The sequence below is a fragment of the Myotis yumanensis genome, unplaced genomic scaffold (assembly GCF_028538775.1).
Source record: "Myotis yumanensis isolate MYYU_CA2020_CCGP unplaced genomic scaffold, mMyoYum1.0.hap1 SCAF_2, whole genome shotgun sequence".
Lineage (NCBI taxonomy): Eukaryota > Metazoa > Chordata > Mammalia > Chiroptera > Vespertilionidae > Myotis > Myotis yumanensis.
In genome coordinates, this window is record NW_027223753.1 from 128,107,442 (window position 1) to 128,128,991 (window position 21,550).

Sequence of the window (21,550 nt, forward strand, 5' to 3'; positions counted from 1 at the left end):
TCAGAAAATACTGCACCTCTCTCCACAATTTATGGCCTGATTGAAAATATACACACATTCATCTTTATTCTCTATTCAATTTTATTTTTCTGGGACTAAAGTGAGAACAGATGTATAAGACAGTCAATAAAATGTGCTATTATACTTTGTGCCTGTTCTACTGCATGGCCCTTGCCTAAATCCACTCACCTGACCTGTATTAGAGACTTGACCACTTTATTCTATTTTGTGAAGCTATCTGGTGTGCAGAAATATCTAATTTGTGGTTTAATATTTTTTTCTAAGAAAGTTCTTATATAAGAAAAACAGTAATGTCCTTACATTTGTTAATCAGTTTCCTTGAAACATGAACACAGTGCCATACTGTAACACTGGCTCTGACATCTTGCTCAATTTATAAATTGGAATTGATGCTACACTATCACATGGGAAAATAAGATTCTATATATTGGAAAATTATTAGGCAACACAACTGTGCCAGAATGTAAAAGTCACTTAGCAAATGAACTTAATAAATTATTAAAAACGTGAAATTCTGCTGGGGGTTAAGAGAAGGACACTGCCACATAAAATTGAAGCAATAGCAAATCTGGCAGAGTACCTGCAGGAAAATCTGTATATAGTAATATCTATTTTCAGGAGTTTAGTGAGTAGTTGAAAGTGGATATTTGATACCTACTTACCCATACCACCATTTTAGATCTTGGGCTATCTAGAAAATGTTTCCACATATTGCAAGAACAGGGCATTTTTGATGGGGAAAAACGTACTTTTCTTAAAGCACAAGACCAAAACTAAATTAATCAATTGATGTTACTCAATTATAAGGAGACAAAAAAATACAAGGAAAAGAACCACTAGATTACTGATATGAAATTTTGCATTCCATATAGATTTATTTTTGTATAATATACTGAGAATGTAGCTATTTTTAAAAAATCTGCATCATGTTGCAATTAAGTTAAAAATGGAAATACTTTAAAACAAGGCATGACAAATTGAAATCAGGCAAGTAAAATTGTGATAAGACTATAATAAAACTGACTTTTTGCAATGCTAAAAATACAGGATCTATTATACTTGAATAGAAGTATATTAGGTATTTCAAGAGAAAAGAAAAACCACTAGTTTTATTTCTCCTTCAAAGTGCAAGCAAAGTATTTTTGAAAGAGAGAGAGATGCTATAGAATAGATTAGTGTTATTTTTAATTCTTTTATTATCTATGAACCTGCCAGCACAACCCCTTGAACAATATCCCAGATCTGTACAGAGGCACTGGATGTCACCAGGGATTCTACTGCTGATTCTCATTGTCTTGAGAACTTAAAAAAAATAGGTAGCAGAAGTCCAAGACTTTGAGTCAATATCTTCCTTCACATATGGAGTCCAGAGAACAGTTGCAAATGAAAATGAAGTTAGTGGCTGCAATTTCACACATAGATTATTGACCCTGCAGCCCTGTCATATGTGTTGACTCAGTGGCCTGTGGGAAGCATGGGGAAGTGGACATTCTGAATGCACATTATGAGTGACACATGCTTCCTGTGTCAACAGAACATAGATCTCCAATGAGTCACAGTGAATATTCATTCAAGTGCTTAATTTGATCCAAGACTATTTTAACAGTGTATTCCTCTGAATTCCTTTAGCAACATTTAACTGTATACATTATTTTGTCTTTACAATATGAATGTAAATGATTTCACAACAGAGTGTCTTTTGTCTTTATTTACGTTGCTTTGAGTGGTTCTAAAAATTTAGTTGTTCAGCCCTAGCCGGTTTGGCTCAGTGGGTAGAGTGTTGGCCTGTGGACTGAAGAGTCCTGGGTTTGATTCCAATCACAGGCACATCCCCAGGTTGTGGGCTCAATCCCCAGGTGTGTGTGTTGGGGGGGGAGGTATTCAGAAGGCAGCCAATCAATGAGTATCTCTCTCTCCCTCTTCTTTCCTCTCTGAAATCAATAACAGATCCAGAGACAGAGAAGCATCAATCAGACAGTCAAACCTCAGAGGGAAGGTTAGGGGAGAGTGGGGGTAAGGGAGAGAGATCAACCAAAGGACTTGTATGCATGCAGAGAAGCATAACTAATGGACACAGACAACGGTGGGTGGGTGAGGGCATGATTGGGGGCTGGGGATCAATGGGGAGATAAGGATACATATGTAATTTAAGATCAATAAAGAAAAAAATAAAGAGGGAAGAGAAGCACATATACAGTAAAGTCAGGGAGACATAGAGAAAATACTTGGCTGTCTGTCTAACCTGGGAACAAAGATCATTGGCTAGAGGGGTAGAGCCGTTACAAACTCCTGAAAATTTGGGAATGCATAATCCACAGACAAAGGAATTCTCTTCCTCTCTTGCTCCTCTGGCTTTGCTCCTGCTTTCCTCCACTCACCTGTGAACCCTCCATAAGCCATGCGGCCCTGCAGACCCCACACACAATGGACTGCATCTGGGAACAAAGCTAAACTAACCTGTTGTTGGACTGGACTGTGCAAATATGGAGCAGAAACTCTGACAATGGCATTGATCCTAGTTCTGCTGAAGATACTGCTGGACTTCTTCCTTAGCCGGGCAGAGGGAGATGGGACCTTGGAAACACGGGTTTAATTCCATGCAAATATGTAAATATCACTCAGTCTCCTGAAAAAAAAAATTAGTTCAAAACCATTAGTTGAATTTTGTGTGTAACAAATTAAGAGAACATGATGTATTCTCTTTTTTCATTTTTGTTGTAAATACACATAACATAAAATCAATTTTTAACACTTTTTAAGTGCATGAATCTGTGGTAGTAAGTGCATTCACATTATTAAACATTCTCCCTTAAAACAGGTGGGCTTTAATAATAATAACAGAACAGAAATCTAGAGATGAGATATGCCTAAAGGAAGTGAGAAGTCACAAGAAAGAGTCTAGCCTGGGCTAATCACCTGTGGCCCCTCCCCCCAGCCCTGATCAGTCCAATTGCAGCTGGGCCAGCCAGACCCCACCCGGGCACAAATTTGTGCACTGGGCCTCTAGTATTAAAACAATGGAGTTAACTCAGACAACAAACATCCCCAGCACTCTAACATTGTGTCTCCATTGATACTCCTAGGGTCTATTACTTAATTTAAAATGTTTATAGAATCTTTAACTGTACAAAGTTAGTAAGATATGTGATGAATTTATCTTTAAGACATCAACTCATGCATTTATATGTAGGTGCTTATTACAATAATTTTAATGTATATACTTATGTATAAGCCAGAAAAATATATTGATTGTTTTTAAAGAAATAACTAGATATAAATACTTATATCTAAACTAGAGGCCCGGTGCACAAAAATTTGTACACTGGGGGGGGGGGGGGTCCTTCAGCCCGGCTGTGCCCTCTCACAGTCTGGGAACCCTAGAGGGATGACTACCTGCTGGCGTAGGTATGCTCCCCGGGAGATTGGGCCTAAGATGGCAATCAGACATCCCTCTGGCAGCCTGGCAGCCCTCTGGGGATGTCCACTTGCCAGCGGGGAGCAGACCTAAACTGCAGTCGGACATCTTTAGAGCTGCTGAGGAGGCGGGAGAGGCTCCCACCACCACCGCTGTACTGGCAGCCATCAGCCTGGCTTGTGGCTGAGCAGAGCTCCCCCTATGGGAGCGCACTGAACACCAGAGGGTAGCTCCTGCATTGAACGTCTGCCCCCTGGTGGTCAGTGTGTGTCATAGTGACCAGTCATTCCCAGTCCTTCTGCTGTTAGGGTCAGTTTGCATATTACCCTTTTACTATATAGGATAGAGGCCTGGTGCACAGGTGGGGACGGGCTGGTTTGCCTTGAAGGGTGTCCCAGATCAGGGTGGGGGTCCCGCTTGGGTACTTGGCCAGCCTGGGTGAGGGGCTGAGGCTGTTTTCAGGCTGGCCAGCGACTGAAGTTCCCATCCTCTCCTTTTTTTCTTTTATTTTTTTTATTCTGGGATTTATTTACCTTCTGTAATTGAAACATTGTTGCCTTCACTGGCACTCCCAGCTCTGAGGCTGCGGCCAGCTGAAAGCAGGTATCTGGGGTTTGTTTAGCTTCTGTAATTGAAACATTGTTGCTTTCTGGCTCAGAGGCAGGCCGCGGCAGGTGAGGAACCTTGGCTTCCTCCATCACTGGAGCAAGCAAGCCTCATGTTCGCTTCAGCTGTGTGGCTGCCGGCCGCCATCTTTGTTGGCAGTTAATTTGCATATCGCTCTGATTAGCCAATGAGAAGTGTAGCGGAGGTATGGTTAATTACACTTTTTGTCTTTTATTAGATTAGATTATAGGAAAGGAGGAGAAGAATATATATGAGGAGTGTATCAATCTACCTATTCATGACTGATAAATAAAAACTACCTAAGGATGTGAAGAAATAACTCACTGAAATGTGGACTTTGAGATTTGTAAAACAGATGTTAAATAATTATCCCATCAAAAAGTACCAATGTGTAAAATAAAGAACCAGAAAACATTAAATATTCTACATGGACACAAGATGTATAGCTCAAATTTTCATATATATGTAAATATAATTTATGACAATTGACATACATCTAGCAATTTTAGGAGCTGGACAAGACTTCACTAGCCATTGTGAACAAAACCAATTAGCTAGGTTATGGTGTTCTTAATTTTGGATGGTATCAAGCCAATCTATTCATGCTCCATGGAATTTTTTTCTGTTTATGCTCACTGAATAGCACTGTTTGTAACTGCTCACAGAATGGTTTGGCTTTGTACCTGGTGCATGTATCCACCAACCTGCTTGTAAAGAAAAAATAATAATTTGAGTCCCATTTTATGTTATTTGCATTAACTATATTTAAAAAGGGTTTAGAGTATTTTAAGAGACTGACATTTAGAATGTATAATCTTTCATCTTAGAAGTTTCATCTTTGTCTCTTGAGGCTTCTGTTTATATAAGAAGAAAACTGCAATGTGACATTTGCTGAATGTCTGCTGAAGTAATGCTACATCTTCAGGGCAGCCCTTAGACTTGTAAATGGTGGCAATTATTAACCAAATAAATGAAAGCATTTTAGAGCACAAAACTATTTTAAAGTAAACTTGTTGCATTTGATGCATACTAACTTTTCAACCCTATAATAAAAAATATGGATTTAAAAAGGCCGTCTCTCTTTGTAAATCATATAGTTGTGCTGTCTAAACATTAAAATATGCAGGTTTTTAATTACCACTTATTATGTGTGTAAATGTGAAGAAGACAATCTCTCTGCTAATCTCTCCCCATTTATAAAATAGAAATAATAAAATGTTCTTATTTTTTGAAAATCCAATGAGATTATGTACTGAAAAAATCAGAGATGTATTATACATAAACTTAAATATTAGTTAAAATATTTATTCAGAATTATTTCACATTTAAGAATCCCCAATCCCTTCCATCTTTAATTTTTTTTTAACTTACATTTCTTTCTTTTTTGTTTGTTTGTTTGGAGACTCCAACTTGTTTATGAGTAAGAACTTAAATGTCCATCAAAATCTATAGCACGGAAGGTGGCTCCGAAGGAAATGCTGCAGGCTGCAGCAAATGCCCTCTCCCCAGGCTCACTTGAGTTGTAGAAGACAATTGAATGAGTTTGAGGCACCAAAGCTTTTAGAAAAAATAAGTTGCTAAATATTTTATTTTGTTAATTTATTAAAATTATGGCTTGATAAAATAGTCCAATTTTTAATTCTGCAAATGGCTAAAAAAACCATATATATATGATCTTTGCATATAGTTCCAAGGATTGATTTTAATAGATTCTACATAGGATCCCATCAAAAATTGTTAGCAATAATAGCACAAAACAAGAAATTATGCATGGTATTTAGGTGTCTTAATGGTGAGTAGTGAATTATCAGACTTAGAAACTGAGAACCAATTTATGAAACTTCAAATTTCCTTGATATATTCTTTCAATTATGAAAAATATCTACTCTCTTCCCCCCACTCTAAAAATAAACTACTTATTAATGTATACCTGGTTTCATCCTTTTAGCATCCTCTATTTTAAATCTAATTTAAAGTAAGTTCCAAAAAGTCAAATGGAAAATGAAAATTAATCATTTAGTGAAGTAAAATGTAACTACAAACATTTAATAATATCAACTACATAGACAGGAATTTATAGAAGAATAATTTAATGTCTAATCACTGCATTTTATTGTAAACGTTTGACTTTAGATTGCATAATCATTTCCTATATTGAGTGTATGTAATTTTATACCTATTTGAATCAATGAAAAACATAAATACTCTAACAATAAAATCCCTTCTAGAAAACACTAGAAACTTGCTAATAGGTGAAACTATCTCATAGTGAAATGCTATGTAATAACATATTGTGTAGTAACTGAGAAGATGGAAATTTATTTAAATTTTTTTTCTAAAATTGTTCTAATACCCAGGACAAGCAATCTGCAGAATATATTTTTTAATTACTCTGCATATTCAAAAAGGAAAATGTCCTATTGAGCACTGTTTCCACTTTGACCCGTGAAAATGATGAAAAATGAACACTCTGCAAGTTGAGATCAGGCAGGCATGCTAGGCTGAGACTTGCAACACCATCAGGCCACAGCGAGAATCAGGTAGAAGAACATGGCGCCTTAATGACTCAAAATTAGGAAAATCTACTCAGTGTATTAAAAGCTGAATGTGTTGAATTTTTGTTTTTAGTTTAGTTGAAGTAGGAATTATAAACGTTTAGTAATTTTAAGAAATCTCTGCAGCATCATTTGATAACCATCTAATTGCAATTGGAAATAACAGAATGTCATTCAGCATACTTTCCATTGTTTTAGTGCTGTCCTTCTGTTAGGAAGCAGGCAGACTTAATCTGTCCTCAGCTCCTGGAACATCTGTGGTTTTCATACACAACTTCATTCTGCATAATGAATGCTGTGACTTTTAAGTGACTCGGTTTTCCTTTTTGAATTGGCTCCTAGAGAGCTTATGGCCAAACATATTTCTAATTTTTAGGGAATTAAATATACATCCTTTGTAGTCAGGTACACCTGTGTTTGATTCCAAAATGTGCCATATCCCCACTCTGCACTTCAATTTCTTTATTATATGAAGAAGATAATGACTATTTCCTAGGGTAGTATTGACAATTAAATGGGCCGACACGTTTAAAACACATTAAAGAGTGCTTGGTGCGTGTAACCTCATCGGCTGTATGATTGTGCCCATTGTAAATAAAGGCCCCTGTAGGTGCGCGGTATGCAACATGTGAGCAACATACCTCAAATGACTCCCTGTGGTGCATTTTTCTTTCTTTATAAGAATGTACTAAACATTGTTATATTACATGAATTTTGAAACCAACCTTAATTCTTTTAGGAGAGCACAAGTAATGAAATAAAGAAATTAGGATTATTTTCCCTATAACTAGATTTTATATTGTTAAATGTACTTAGAGAGAAAAAAAAGTATTGTTTGGTTTTCTCTTTCCTGGTAGCCATAGTGAAAATATTTCTTAGTATTGTTTTGGAGAAGAAAAAGGGGAAGGCTGTGAGCAGAACCTTCCTTAAAGTTCGCTGTAATAATAGAGACCATATTATGAGACCACAATTCACACTGTTCAGTGGTACCAGAGTGATATAAGCAAGAAACTTTACACAGTTTAACATGTAGGAAGTGTAGGTTGCAGGGTAGAGGTAAGGTGGGAGAGCAGAACAAGTAAAGATAATAAAAGTCTGAAGGACATATTCTAAATATCCTTACATATAAGACACAGATAATTTTAGTTCTTTGTGAACACTGTGAAGTCATCATAGTTTTTTTTTGTTTTAATCAGACATTTCATTTTGAGACAATTATAGATTTATGTGAAACTTTAAGATATAATAGACATTCCATCTCACCTTTACGCAGTAGTAGAACAGAGATAATGAAATGGTAACATCTTACAAAACCAGGGTACCATATCACCACCAGAGTACTGACATCGATACATCACCACAAGGATCCCTGCTATTGCCCTTCTGTAGCCATACTCGCCACCCCTCCATCCCCATTTCTGTCCCCTGGCTATTACTAACAAGTGTTATCTAAATGGAATTAAATTGTATGCACCTTTTAGAATGATCTGTGGTGGGTTGTTGTTTTTTTAAATATTATTCACTCTAATTACTTTGGATCTATACAAGTTATGCATATATCATTAGTTTGCTCCTTTTTGAATATCTTATGGTAAGAATAATCATTCAGCCATTGGAAGATATCTGGGTCGTCTCTAGTATTTGGCTACTATGAATAAGCTACTGTGAACATGTGTACAGGTTTTTGTGGTAATATGTTTTTATTTCTCTGGAGTAAGTGTTCAATGGTGCATTTGCTCTCTGGTATCATAACTGCATGTTTAGTTTTATAGGAAACTGCCAAACCGTTTCACAAAGTGACTGTGCCATCCCGATTTCCCTCTGCAAAGCACAGGTTATCCAGGCTCTCCGAATACTTGTTCGCATTTGGTGTTGTCAGTATCTGTTTTAGCCATTCTGTTGGGTGTATCATGTCACCATGGGTTTTTAGTCATGGATGAATTGATTTATCAGTGTTCTAGAAGAAACTTTTCAATGGCAACAAAATGGGAGATGGAATGAAATGAGAGAAACTCGAGTCAGTCACATTACCTAGAAATCTTTTATATGATTTAGATCAGAGAAGAAGACCTGATCTGAGGAGGGCAGGTAGTGTTGGGAGGGACTCCTGCAAGAATCTTACAATCTTGTAAAGATATTATTCAATCATTCTAGACATTTCTAGATTGGCAAAGTAAAACTGGTTGTTTGATTTAAATTCAAAGAACATTTTCTTTGCTCTCCAGTGGCAGAACAACCCTATTATTTAGAAACACAACTTATTATATATGACTGTTATTCAGAGAACCACTAAATAACACAAATGATTAATGATTATTCTTTAAGTTACATTGCTTTTATGAGTATAGTTTAAAAAATTTGACAGAGTAATCTGAAAACTCAGGATAGATAACTGATAAAAGATAGACTGATATATCTTTCAGTCTATATATTTAGTTATCAATCTATCTGTCCACTAGCTATATCTAAAAATATGTTTGATTCATTTCTACTGTTAAATAATTTTAGTCCCAACAGAAACCTAAATAAATAAGGGTTAATAGTGAATACACATTTAAAAGAGGCTACCCAATATTACAAAGAAATTACTTTATAAAACGCAGGTAAGACGATTAAGAAACCCTAATAAATAGGAATGAATATAAAGAGCCAAAAAGGAATAAAATAATATTTTAAGAAGCTGAACTAATAGGTTTCACCAAATTCAAACTATAGTAATATATTTAGCTTCAGTCTTATAGACCCACAGAGCAATTCATGTATATATTGTAGTATTAAAGTTCTCCAAGCTCTAACATGAAATTTTTCAGGCATGTGGTATTTTTGAGAGCACAAAAAATAGGCAGCATTCCTTAAAACTGATTTTGAGACTTAAATTAGAGTATAGAAAAATATGAAACCTAAAAAAGTGATTGGAAATACTGTACATTATTAGAGATGGTTGTTTTATTATCTAAGGGAAAAATATAGAATTCTGGTTCTTCCATTACAGATAGTATCTATTGCCACACATCTGAAAATCAATAAAACCTGTTTTGGGAGAGTAAATGATTACTTGATAATTTATCTTCTACACCATCTTGCAGTAAAAGTATTACCAAGATTGTGTGTGAATCTAATCAGGTGTGGAGTGCTATTGGAAAGTAAGAGTTTCAGTGCACAAAAGGGAAACTTGAGTTGAGACTTTAAAGAACTACTTAAGAATCTTTTACTTTTCTACATGCATAACAATATTAGCAGCATGATCACTGTTATTCTTATTCTCGCTAATTATGCAAAGCTGATGTTAAAGTGTGGGCTTATACAGGGCTGCTGGTAGACTGCTCTAGAAATCAGAGTTTCAGTCTTTGGCAGACTGAATTTGTTATTCCCTATAATTCGGTTTGTACCTTTCTGAAGTAATAATTCCACACAGAGACCTTTATTTGACATAAAGCTCTAATAAGTTTACCAATGAATCTGCAAAGTAAGAACATTAAACTAATAAATTATCTATATAAATGTACTTTCAAGATGTTAATAATTTATTCCAGGTAGTCTCATTTCATATAATTTCTTTCCTTGAGATGGCTTTCTTCAGTTAAGTTATAAAGCTTAGTGAAATAGAATGATAGCCTTGAATTGTTACACTTAAGGACACATATGTAATACCTTAATCAATGAAGAAAAAAAATCACACCATCATTGTCAAAATCAATAAAATAATGATTTCTCAATAAAAAATAACAAAATAGTGGTTTAAAATTAGTTAAAATTTCTTGTTATTAATAACAATTATAAATACATAATTTGTTGTTCTATATATTTGAATAACTGTATATGGCATATTGAATTATTATATCACCTTGTAAAGTAAAATATTTTTTCTTATGTTTTATCGAGAATTCAAATTAATGTTATTTCTCCCAAAGATGTTTGTATTGCAATTTTTATCTTTAGTTGTTGGTAGATTATATCATATGTTAAATGAGTTTCTAGCAATGATGGGTAAGTCAATGACCGTTTGGTGAAGGAGGTCTCTTTTCCGGGGTACGCTGAATTTATATTAGAGTCACCAGCCCTACTAGGTTTACAGCTATGAAAGGCATGTTCCTGAGATCAGATAGGTTAGGCATATTTTGCAAAGAGCACTCACATTGCCAAAGGTGAGGACAACTTCATAGTTTATGATAGTTGTGCAACTAACAAGCCAGCATAGAACTTTGCTTTTAAACTTTGTGTGAATTTTCATGTTACAAAGCTTTATATAAAATTATACGAACTCACACAGCTTTTTAAATTCATTTAAGCAGACACAAACATTAAATCCATGTGCATAGTGCTCTAATGGAGTATACATAAAATGAAATGATTTTAGCAAATAAAATATTTTTATAATGCAAGCTCTTGCATGGCAATCCAAACTTATTGGTGCTGCTATATAAAACTGCACCACTTTTTAGTTTACATTTGGCCACCTCTAGGTTGTTGCAACATAAGCTTGGTCAATTTAAATACTGTAACTCCCTGTTGAATAGACACCCAAATGTTAATGCCTACAAAGTAACAAGCCATTGCTAAATGAAACAGCAATAGTTACTGCAATTTGGGTATTGGGACCAATTACACATGGTTAAAATCACTGCACACATTCACACCCACTGTACTTGTCCATCATTTAACATCTCAACTAAAATGTTACACATGGGAAACAATCACTAACAGGCAAAAATGCCAATCCTTTATATTTCATATTGCAAATATACTTATGTCAGCAAGCAGGGGATTCGCAATGAGAAGCTACAGCTGCAGCAGCTGGAACATGATTTACAAAAATTGTTAAAACATTAAAAAAACTGTTTGAAAATATACACTTCTTGTTGTAGACCACCACTGTACATACAACTATAAATATTGCCCCCTATGTAAACAAAAAAGGAAACATATAATAAGAGATTTGAAAAATGTGCTTGTTTGCTTCCCAACTGATATTAAAGGCTACATCTTTAATGTAAGGCATTATACTGAAAGGACTATTGTATTTTAAAGACAAGATCACTCTATCCATAGTTTTTTTTTTTTTAAAAACTATAGCTATGTTAATCAAAACATTTTTTGTATAATACAATGGTAATGACCTTGATTTTCTAATATATATATATACTAGAGGCCCGGTGCACAAAAATTTGTGCACTCGGGGGGCGGGGGGAGGGGGATCCCCCAGCCCAGCCTGTGCCCTCTCGCAGTCTGGGACCCCTCAGGAGATAACGACCTGCTGGCTTAGGCCTGCTCCCGGGTGGCAGAGGGCAGGCCCAATCCCTAAGTGCAGCCCCTGGTCAGGCTCAGAGCAGGGCCGATTGGGGAGTTGGGGCGCTGCCCCGTCATGCACAGAGCAGGGCGCATCAGGGGGTTGAGGAGCTCCCCCCTGTCACTCACAGAGTAGGGCCGATAGGGGAGTTGGGGCACTGCCCCCTGTCACACACAGAGCAGGGCGGATCAGAGGGTTGGGGCGCTGCACCGTGTCACACTCAGGGCAGGGCCAATGGGAGGGTTATGGCTCTACCCTGTCACACACAGAGCAAGGCCCGTGGAGGGGGGTTGGGGCGCCACCCTCTATCACCCACAGAGCAGGGCCAATCAGGGGGTTTGGGCGCCACCACTGTCACACTCAGGGCAGGGCCGATAGAGAGGTTATGGCTCTACCCTGTCACCCACAGAGCAGGGCCCGTGGGGGGGGGGGGGGGTTGGGGTGCCGCACCCTGTCACACACAGATCAGGGCCTATCAGGGGGTTGGAGTGCTGCACCCTGTCAAACACAGAGCCGCAGGGCAATCAGGGGATTGGGGAGCTCCCCCTATCAGGCACAGAGCAGGGCCCGTGGGGGGGGGGGTGTTGGGGCACCACACCCTGTCACACACAGAGCAGGGCTGATCAGGGGGTTGGGGAGCTACCCCCTATCAGGCACAGAGCAGGGCTGATCAGGGTCTTGGGGTGCCTTCCCATGTCACGAACAGAGCAGGGCAGATAGGGAGGTTGTGGCCCCGCCCCCTGTCACACACAGAGCCGCAGGGCCATCAGGGGGTTTGGGTGCTGCCCCCTGTCATGCTGATCCCGGTTCCGGGAGCCTCGCTGCTCCGCTGATCCCGGTGCTGGGAGGCATATTACCCTTTTACTATATAGGATAGAGGCCTGGTGCATGGGTAGGGGCTGGCTTGTTTGCCCTGAAGCGTGTCCTGGATCAGGGTGGGGGTCCCCACTGGGGTGCCTGGCCAGTCTGGGTGAGGGGCTGAGGGCTGTTTTCCGTGTGGCGAGTGACTGAAGCTTCCAACCACTCCTTGTTTTCTTTTTCTTTTTTTTCGTTCTGGGCCAGCTTTAGCTCTGAGGCCTCGCTGCTGAAAACATCGATACAATGTTTCGGTCCACCTTGCTTTCAGTCCAGCTGGTTTCTGAGCTTTTGTTTAGCTTCTTATTTGTAACATAGTACATAGTTGCTTAGACTTGCAGCTGAGAGGCCGGCAAGTGAGGTGGGGAACGTTGGCGTCCGCAGCAAGCAAGCCTCATGCTCGCTTCAGTGCCTGGCTGCCGGCCGCCATCTTGGCTGACAGTTAATTTGCATATACTTACTGATTAGCCAATGAAAAGGGTAGCGGTCGTACGCTAATTACCATGTTTCTCTTTTATGCAAAGTACGGGGCAGGTTCAAGCATATGGTACACCATTCCCATACACGTACACATTTGTGGGGGAACACGTCCCTCTGCAGTAAGAGTGGATTGCAGCCTCTGGTGTTCCCAGCTGCATGCTATAGGACTGTTTATAAGTAACCCTCTCTCTTGTGACTGGAAAGGGATTAGAATGTGCAAACTGATGTAGTGGCTTTTGCCCGCCTCTTGGAGGGTACCACCCAGAAAGTCCGTTTAAGATGCTGGTAGGTTTGGCAGCCTTGGCAGGCTGGCACTGTTTAATTGGGCAGCAGTTCTCCAGACCTGGCTCAGAGCTACAATGCATTGAGTATATTAAGCAACTGACACAATGACATTGCTGGGCTTCCCAGGACTGGAGTTTTTCTGTTAATTTGCTGCACGAGGTCATAGAAGATCTTACTAACTTTGATTTTTTATTTTGCAGAGGATTTTTAAGAATGCAGAGTTGTTCCATTGTCTTGCTAGATTTTGACCTCGTTCCTTTCCTGCAACTCTTTTGTCTGCTGCATCACACTTATTACTAAACAGAATCACTGGAACATCATCAATGTCTGTAACTAGAAAAATCTGTCCTCTCATTCCTTGTAACTCGTTAAATGTGGACCGAGCTGTGATGGAAGAAACTACTGCAAAGCCCTGTCTGTTGTCCATGTAGTCCCTCGTCGCTGTAAACTGTTCCGTTCCTTCAGCATCGAGATTTCTAGCACACACTGAGCGCATCTGCTTCAACTTCCTTTTCATAAGATTCTATTGTAGGATCATATTTTTCAACAAAATATCCTTGAACAAACTGTGCAGTCAGAGCAGATTTTCCAACGCCTCCTGAGCCAAGAACAACTAGCTTATACTCACGTGTGGTGCAAACTTGTCAAAAGCTGGTTTCTCTCACACTGTCACATGCGCCCGCCATGGTGCTCTGGCTGGTTCACAGGCCTGACTCGGGCAAGGTTTTCACGCATAAAATATTTTAATGGAGAAGATCTCATTGCCCCAAATGGCAAAGAGTTAATTGAGACAATAGTAGTAACTTAATTCATAACCCAAATGTCAGTAACCATATAATGTAGAAAATGGTGTGAACTTGGTGATTGTGTCTTTACTATCTGTAAGTAATATGATATAGTGAACGTTACTGGATTAGAAATCTTTAAATTCTAATTCAGGTTATGATCTTGCATAAATATGTGATCTTGGGGGGTATGTTTTCTTGTACACATTTTGTGCATAAAATGTAGTAGCTGGGTTAGAGTTCAGATCCAAGATATCTATAATAAAACTATGACCCTCACAGTGGCTTGCTGAGACCCTACAAGTCGATCCGATCTTGTTCCTGCTTTACCCTTTTCAGAACCTCTGTGACTGTTGATGTCTAGTCATTTTATTGCACCATTCTGTATGACATTTCTACTCGCAGGGACCAGGCCCCACAACCCCCACCATATCACTGAAACCAGGTAAGAGTCTATTGTATTTTGTTCATTAGATGCAACATATGGTATGAGTGAAATCAAATGGTATTTGTCTTTCTCTGACACTGCACGACGGTTCCCTTTCTCCACATCCTCGCCGGCACTTGTTTGTTGGTTTATTGATGACAGCCATTCTGACAGGTGTGAGGTGATATCTTATGAAGGCTTTAATTTGCAATTTTCTAATGATTAGTGATGGTGAGCATCTTTTCATATGTCTCTTTGTCATCTGTATGTCCTCTTTGGGGAAGTTTCTATTCAGGTCCTTTTATTTTTTTACATAGAGCTTTATAAATTCTTTATAAAATGTGGATATTAATCCCTTATCAGGTGTATCAGTGACAAATATGTTCTCCCATTACTGGGCAGTCTTTTCATTTCTTTATGGTGTCCTTTGCTGTGCAAGTACTTGTTAGTTTGGTGTAGCCCCATTTGTTTATTTTTTTCTTTGTCTGAGGCAATATATCAGAAAAAAATATTGCTATGAGAAATGTCTGAGATTTTACTGCCTGTTTTCTTCTAGGATTTAGAAACTGACTCATAGATACAGAGAACAGACTGACAGTTGTCAAAGGCGAGGTTAAGGGGTTAAGCAAAGACAATAAATAAATAAGATTCATAGAACAGACAGCGGTATGGTGATTATCATAGGGAAAGGGAGTAGGGGGGAGGTAGAAGAGGGTAAAGAGGGGATACATGGTGATGGAAGGAGACTTGATTTGGGGTGGTGAACACACGATAAAATATACTGATAATGTATTATAGAATTGTACACCTAAAACCTATGTATTTTTATTAAGAAATGCCACCCCAAAAGATTCAATAAAAATTAGAAAGATTAAAAACAAGAAAAAAAGTCTATAGTAGTAATATCCACAAGAAGTAAGTCCTAGTTTTAAAGTTCAGCTTCTGCTTCCCCAGCACTGATTCCAGATTCTGCCTCGGTGTATCCAGAAAATGTCTCGCTTTATCACACGATGCACCCCTCCACTTCATTTTGCCTAGTTCCCCTCCCTATGCGGGGGTCAGACTTTGCTCAGTTAAAGTTCAAAGCCCTTATTTCTGGTGCTCACTCTTGGCGAGCATTTTAGTCTTGGGCACCCCCTTGCTCTTTTCTGTGAGAATGGGAGTTTGGACCTTGACACTCACTCAGCACTGTCACTCAGTGCCTAATCATAAACAAAGGATGGGTTTGCTTTAGCAACACCGCTTATCTCCCTGTCTAATTAGTGCGTCCTTGGCTGGGGTACTACCAAGATAGCAGAAATTTGGCTTCTAGCTTTGTGCTGCTAATGAGGATTTTAGTCTGTAAGTATGCTTTGCCTTTAGCAACTTGGTTTATTCTCTTCATTTTGGGTTTACTTTTTGTCAGTTCCTTACACTGTTCCAATTCCGTAAAATGATGCAAAGTCACAAGAATGTCTTCTTAGTATGTCTCCATGGCAGGATCATCTGCAAAAAGTGTCCCCCGACTGAATCATGTACAGAACCCACAAACTGTTCAGCTTCCCACGGCATTACTACCCTTCAAGGACTTAGTGGTTTCATCTCATTTAGAGCATAGGAACATTCAAATAGGCCCAAGTTAAACAAAAAATCCAACTTGGTAACTGTACAAAAGAAAATATATGCTCAACAGGAAAGCCCATAATTGCATTTTCTATTTCTTTAGCTCTGCATGGAGAGTAGTTATCTCTTAGTTTTGCTATGAGAAGCCACATGTACACATTGGGAGATTTCTGCTCTCACTCATGCCAGGTGTTTCTAATGAAGTGGTTCATCAGTATACTTTGCACACCCCCTGGCCACAGCAAGGGCACCTGGCCCTGACCGAGGCGATGCTGGAGCTTCATCCTTTTCTCCAGATGGAGGACCCATGACCCAAACTGGACTAGAGTCTTTCATGGAGATTAAATGGATGCTAGAGGAGTGAGAGTCTCTCTCTTCTTAAAATTGCCTTCTGTGAGGATATTTAACTCTTTAATCATTAAAGGCCCTTTCTTTTCTGCCAGAGCTAGCCAGGGTATGAAACAGAAACCGTGAGGAAGAAAGGGGCATACTGTCTGGATGCAGGCAGCTGTCAAAGGACTACTCCTGGAATTTTCTTTTACAAGTACCAATAAGCTCATCTTTTTCTCAACTTATTTTTTATTAGACTCCTTGAACTAATAAACTTTAACTTGCCAAAAATATACTTTTAAAAATTATTGTTAGTAACTTGATAATCTAATAGTTTGCTCAATTCTTCATGCAAGATAAATGGAGATAATAGTGACTATATCTTTGAGATGATATAGATATGTTGCATTAATTATATGAGATTATATGCTTGGTAGTATTATTATGGAAACTTACAACTTAAGAAAACTCTATGGTATGTAATTTAAGGATTTTGTGTGCAGGATATGTTTCCCCACAGACAACATAATTTGAGATGGTACCTATAGGACAATAAGATGTTCCTCTATTGAATGAGGGAAAGGATGTGAGAGTGCAAGTGGGAATGAACTAGAAATATGATTCTTAAATGGTATGCACAAATATGTGAGATAAAGTTTTTCAGGAAACTGCAAATAATTAGAATTTAGGACTAAAGAGGACACTCAAGACCTGGAATGGTGGCTACGTTGGCTGGAGCCCCATCCTGTACTCTAAAAGGTTGAGGGTTCAATTCCCAATCAGGGCACATACCCAGGTTGCAGGTTCGATGCCTGATCTGGGCAGATATGGGAGACAACTGATCGATGTTTCTCTCTCACATTGCTGTTTCTCTTTCTCTCTTCTTCTCTCTCTAAAATCAATAAAAAACTAACCTCGAGTGAGAAATAAATAAATACACAAATAGATAAGAGGACACTCAAAATGTACACAGGAGTCAAAATATGAAGAGCTCTAAACCTCTCTAACCTCTATGAACTTTAGCTCCTTCATTTATGACATGTAGATGGGAAGAATGTACTTCCTATAAAGACTTGTGTAAATACAATTTCCATAGTGATTAGCAAAAAACAACAACAAAAAATGCTGTGTAAGTGGCTTTGCATTATTACAGAGATAATGAATTATGTGAACCTCCTAGTATATTCCCAAGATAGCCAGCTTTGCTTTAAACATTACTTATATGTTATAAAAACTAGTTATATAAGTAGTAAATTTATATATTTCAATAAAAAGATGTTTTGTTAGAAACTATAACTTATTTAATCACCGTTTGCCTGAGGAGTTAGGCAAGAGTACCCTCTAGTGGTATTATCTTAGACCTGCAGACATACAGTCCTCATATCTGAGAAAGAATTCAAAGTACCTGCAGATTCAAGGCACTTGATAGCCTTATTTGAGAGCAAAGAATACCTGACAACCCTGGAAACATCATATCTAAATTCCTACCTTATAAATTCTATTAAGTTTCTTAAGCTAAGATATTTTTTAAATATGAGTTTAAAGTATTACTTCCCAAAAGACACTAAAAACGTTAAGATTACACACACACACACACACACACACACACACGTTGGTATGAAATGTATTCTCTTAGAAGTATTGTCTTATTTTATTAAATGGTAATACATTGTGGCTCTTTTTGTTTATTTATTCATTTGGATTTAATGTTCTAACTTTTCAAATTGAAGAGTTGTCAGTTCAACTTCAATTTGCATATTTTTTCAAAGTTGTACTTTCTTCCAAAACCAAAAGTTTGAAATAATGTTATCTCTATTTCATATGAAAAATCTCCTCTATTGTGTTTTATAATAGTCCTTTAGTGTTTCCCAAAAGCTACCCAGAGGAGATAGCAACAAATGAAACATAATTGTGGGCCACATCTTATTATAAGTTAATGATAGTAAAGATCATTGTAACAAAATTCTCCTCAATGTCAAGTTCAGGAAAATGAACTTCCTGTATAGACAGTGAAGTCCATATAACCCATTTGAATGTTTCATCAATTGTTTCTCCATTTTTGCTGCCTTACAGTGGGTTTTTCCATTTACATTGTGGATTCACCATTTATAAACCACTTACAAATTAGAGTTCTAATTAGCTACATTTAAACAACAGTTTTTTAATGTTCTCTTATTAAAAACATTTTAAATGTCTTAAATTTAGCATTATAACCTTTAATGCCTATAGTTTGTGGGGTTTTTTGTAATTTTAAAGTGAAGTTTGTTAAATAATCTGCTATCATCCTATATAATAAAAGCCTGATGCCCTCTCACAATGCTGCCGCAAGATGGCCATGTGCACAGCAGAGGTGGGCCCAGTGGCTGCTCCGTGCAGCTCTGCATGGCACAGAGGAGGCCGGTCTAGAGGACTAAGCAGGTTACGGCAGGGGAGGGCAGTTGTAGGCTATCAGGGAACAGTTAGGGGGTGATCAGGCCAGCAGGGGTGTGGTTATGGGGTGATCAGGCCGGCAGGGGTGTGGTTAGGGGGTGATCAGCTGGCAGGCAGAAGCAGTTAGGGGCAATCAGACAGGCAGGCAGGCTAGTGGTTGGGAGCCAGCAGCCCTGGATTGTGAGAGGGATGTCCAACTGCCCATTTAGGCCCAATCCCACACCCCTGTTGGACATCCCCTGAGGGGTCCCAGATTGGAAAGGGTGCAGACCAGGTTGAAGGACACCCCCCCATGCATGAATTTCATGCACCAGGCCTCCAGTTCTTTTATAAAGAGCTCTGTGTAAAATTAGACAAATAGATGGCATTTCTAAGAAAACAATACCTTTTTTATTTAGAAAACACATATTTCATCCAGTATCCCAAATCAGCTCTTCTGTTCCACTGAAAATTCCTCCTTTAATATTACAGGATTTATATAAGCCTTCTGTATTCATCTCTTCTCATTTTTCCCAAGTAGCATTCACATAGTGACAGTAGGAAGTTGGCAATGTCAGATGTGCTGATGATTATGGAGTAGTTTGAAAACAAAGATAAAAGCACAAATAAAACACTCTGAAAGGTAAATCAGAAGACAAACCACTCATCACCAACCCTTTACCACAGAAATGAACAGATTGTTAGTAGTATCATTTTGTGATTGGGCATTGGATTTTTCTGTAAAATAGGGTTTCATACTGGTAGGATAGAGATGTTTTGTAATGAGAGTTAAGTGAAGTTAAAAAGAGGGCAAAGGGCATACATTTTTAAAAATAATCTAAATAGATTAAGACTCTAGAGTTCTTTCGTTCAACAGTTCTCCAGCAGGCAAATTTACATGCAGTTCAAGCACTTAAAACTAAAGTTTATTCATCAGCATCACTTTCTCTAGCTATTCTCCATGGAATAGACTCATGATACTTTGCAATGGAATGTAATTGTGCAACCTGTTATTACTTGTGTGTGCTGATAAAGGAGGAAGTGATAATTGTATTCTTATTTTTGGATACTATAAATTTCAATTTCAATTAAATCAGATTGGGTATTCTGTTCTATGTCATCTTTATTTAAAACTAGAGGCCTGGTGCCCAGATTCATGCAAGGCTGGGGTCCCGAGAGGGTTGGGTGGGCCAGGATGTGATCAGCCGTCCTGGCGGGCGGTAGGACTCCCTTGCCAGCCCAGGATCTGGATCCTCCCAAAACTGACTTTCTCACAGGTTGTCAGGAGCCACCTTGCCGTCACTTTTATATTGTTTCTTCCTTGTGGAGCATCTAGGGAGGGGAAGCAGTCAAGGTGCCCGAGGTTGACTTCCAGGAGGCTGGCAGTGCTGTAGGGATCGTGCTGGTGGCACTGGTCCATAAGTGCTTGGCCCATTCTCTGGAGATTAGACCTGCAGGACTACTGAGGGAGTGAGTGGCTGCTGCCTGGCTGGTAGGCCCCTGGGGTGGGTCTCAGCTGAGTGGCACTCCTGCTGTGGGAGCTCACTGACCATCAGGGGGCAGCTCCTGCATTGAGCATCTGCCCCATGGTGGTCAGTGTGCATCATAGTGACCAGTTGTTCTGGTCATTCTAGTCATTCTGGTCAGTCTGGTCGTTCAGTTGCTTAGGCTTTTGCATATATAGAGTAGCTGTGATTAGTTTCTAATGTCTCTTGCTATTGGTATTATCTTTATTACTCCCATCTGTGAATATGAAGTCAAGGCATTCATACCTTTCCATTATATTTATTTGTATTTTGAATTTACCAAGTTGTCATTAAGAACCACAGCTTTGTAAGCATTAAAGCACAATGTGAGATGTTAGTCTATAGCTGGTAAAAGTTTTAAGTTACTTTCAAGTTGTGTTTTATTTTATCCTCAAAATAAATGAGTAAATCAATTTTTAAAAATCTTTTAATAAAAGATTTTTCAGGTACCTTTAGATCCCATGCCAATATCTAAATCAACTAATAAATAGATCTGAGCAAATAGGTTTGAATCATGGGCTTTATCAATAGTGTTTAAAATCTAATCCTTTAAAAATGTAAAACCTTCCTACAAACCATCATTCTTCCTACATTTGATCTTTTTCCTATATTTCCTTTGCAGCCTATGGAATACCAGGCATTCATTGCCTTTCTGAATCTCTTCTTTACTTCTCATCCTTAGCTCCCCCACACTTGTTTGGTGTACTATCACTGTCTTATTGTAGGGCTAAGCCATCTCTCACTTTGTGCCTGCAACAGTCTCCTAGATGGCATTTCTGACTAGCAAATTCATCCTCCAGGTACTAGGCTGACTTGTCTAAAATATGAATGTAGTCATAGAATTCCTTGACTATCCATTGCTTATTGATAGAGTCAAGTTTGCTAAACTAAAATGGGATAGCTATTGATTTATTCCAGGTAATTACACTTACATTTAATTTTGAGA

General features: G+C 38.4%; 1 protein-coding gene and 1 pseudogene across 3 annotated transcripts in view; one reads left to right on the forward strand and one right to left on the reverse strand.

Moving 5' to 3' along the window:
- Window positions 1-21,550, forward strand: part of CADM2 (cell adhesion molecule 2) — a 1,200,411-nt gene that overhangs the window by 636,622 nt on the left and 542,239 nt on the right. The window lies entirely within an intron of this gene.
- The window catches only part of LOC139004424 (ras-related protein Rap-1b pseudogene), a 145,571-nt pseudogene continuing 137,615 nt past the window's right edge, over window positions 13,595-21,550 (reverse strand).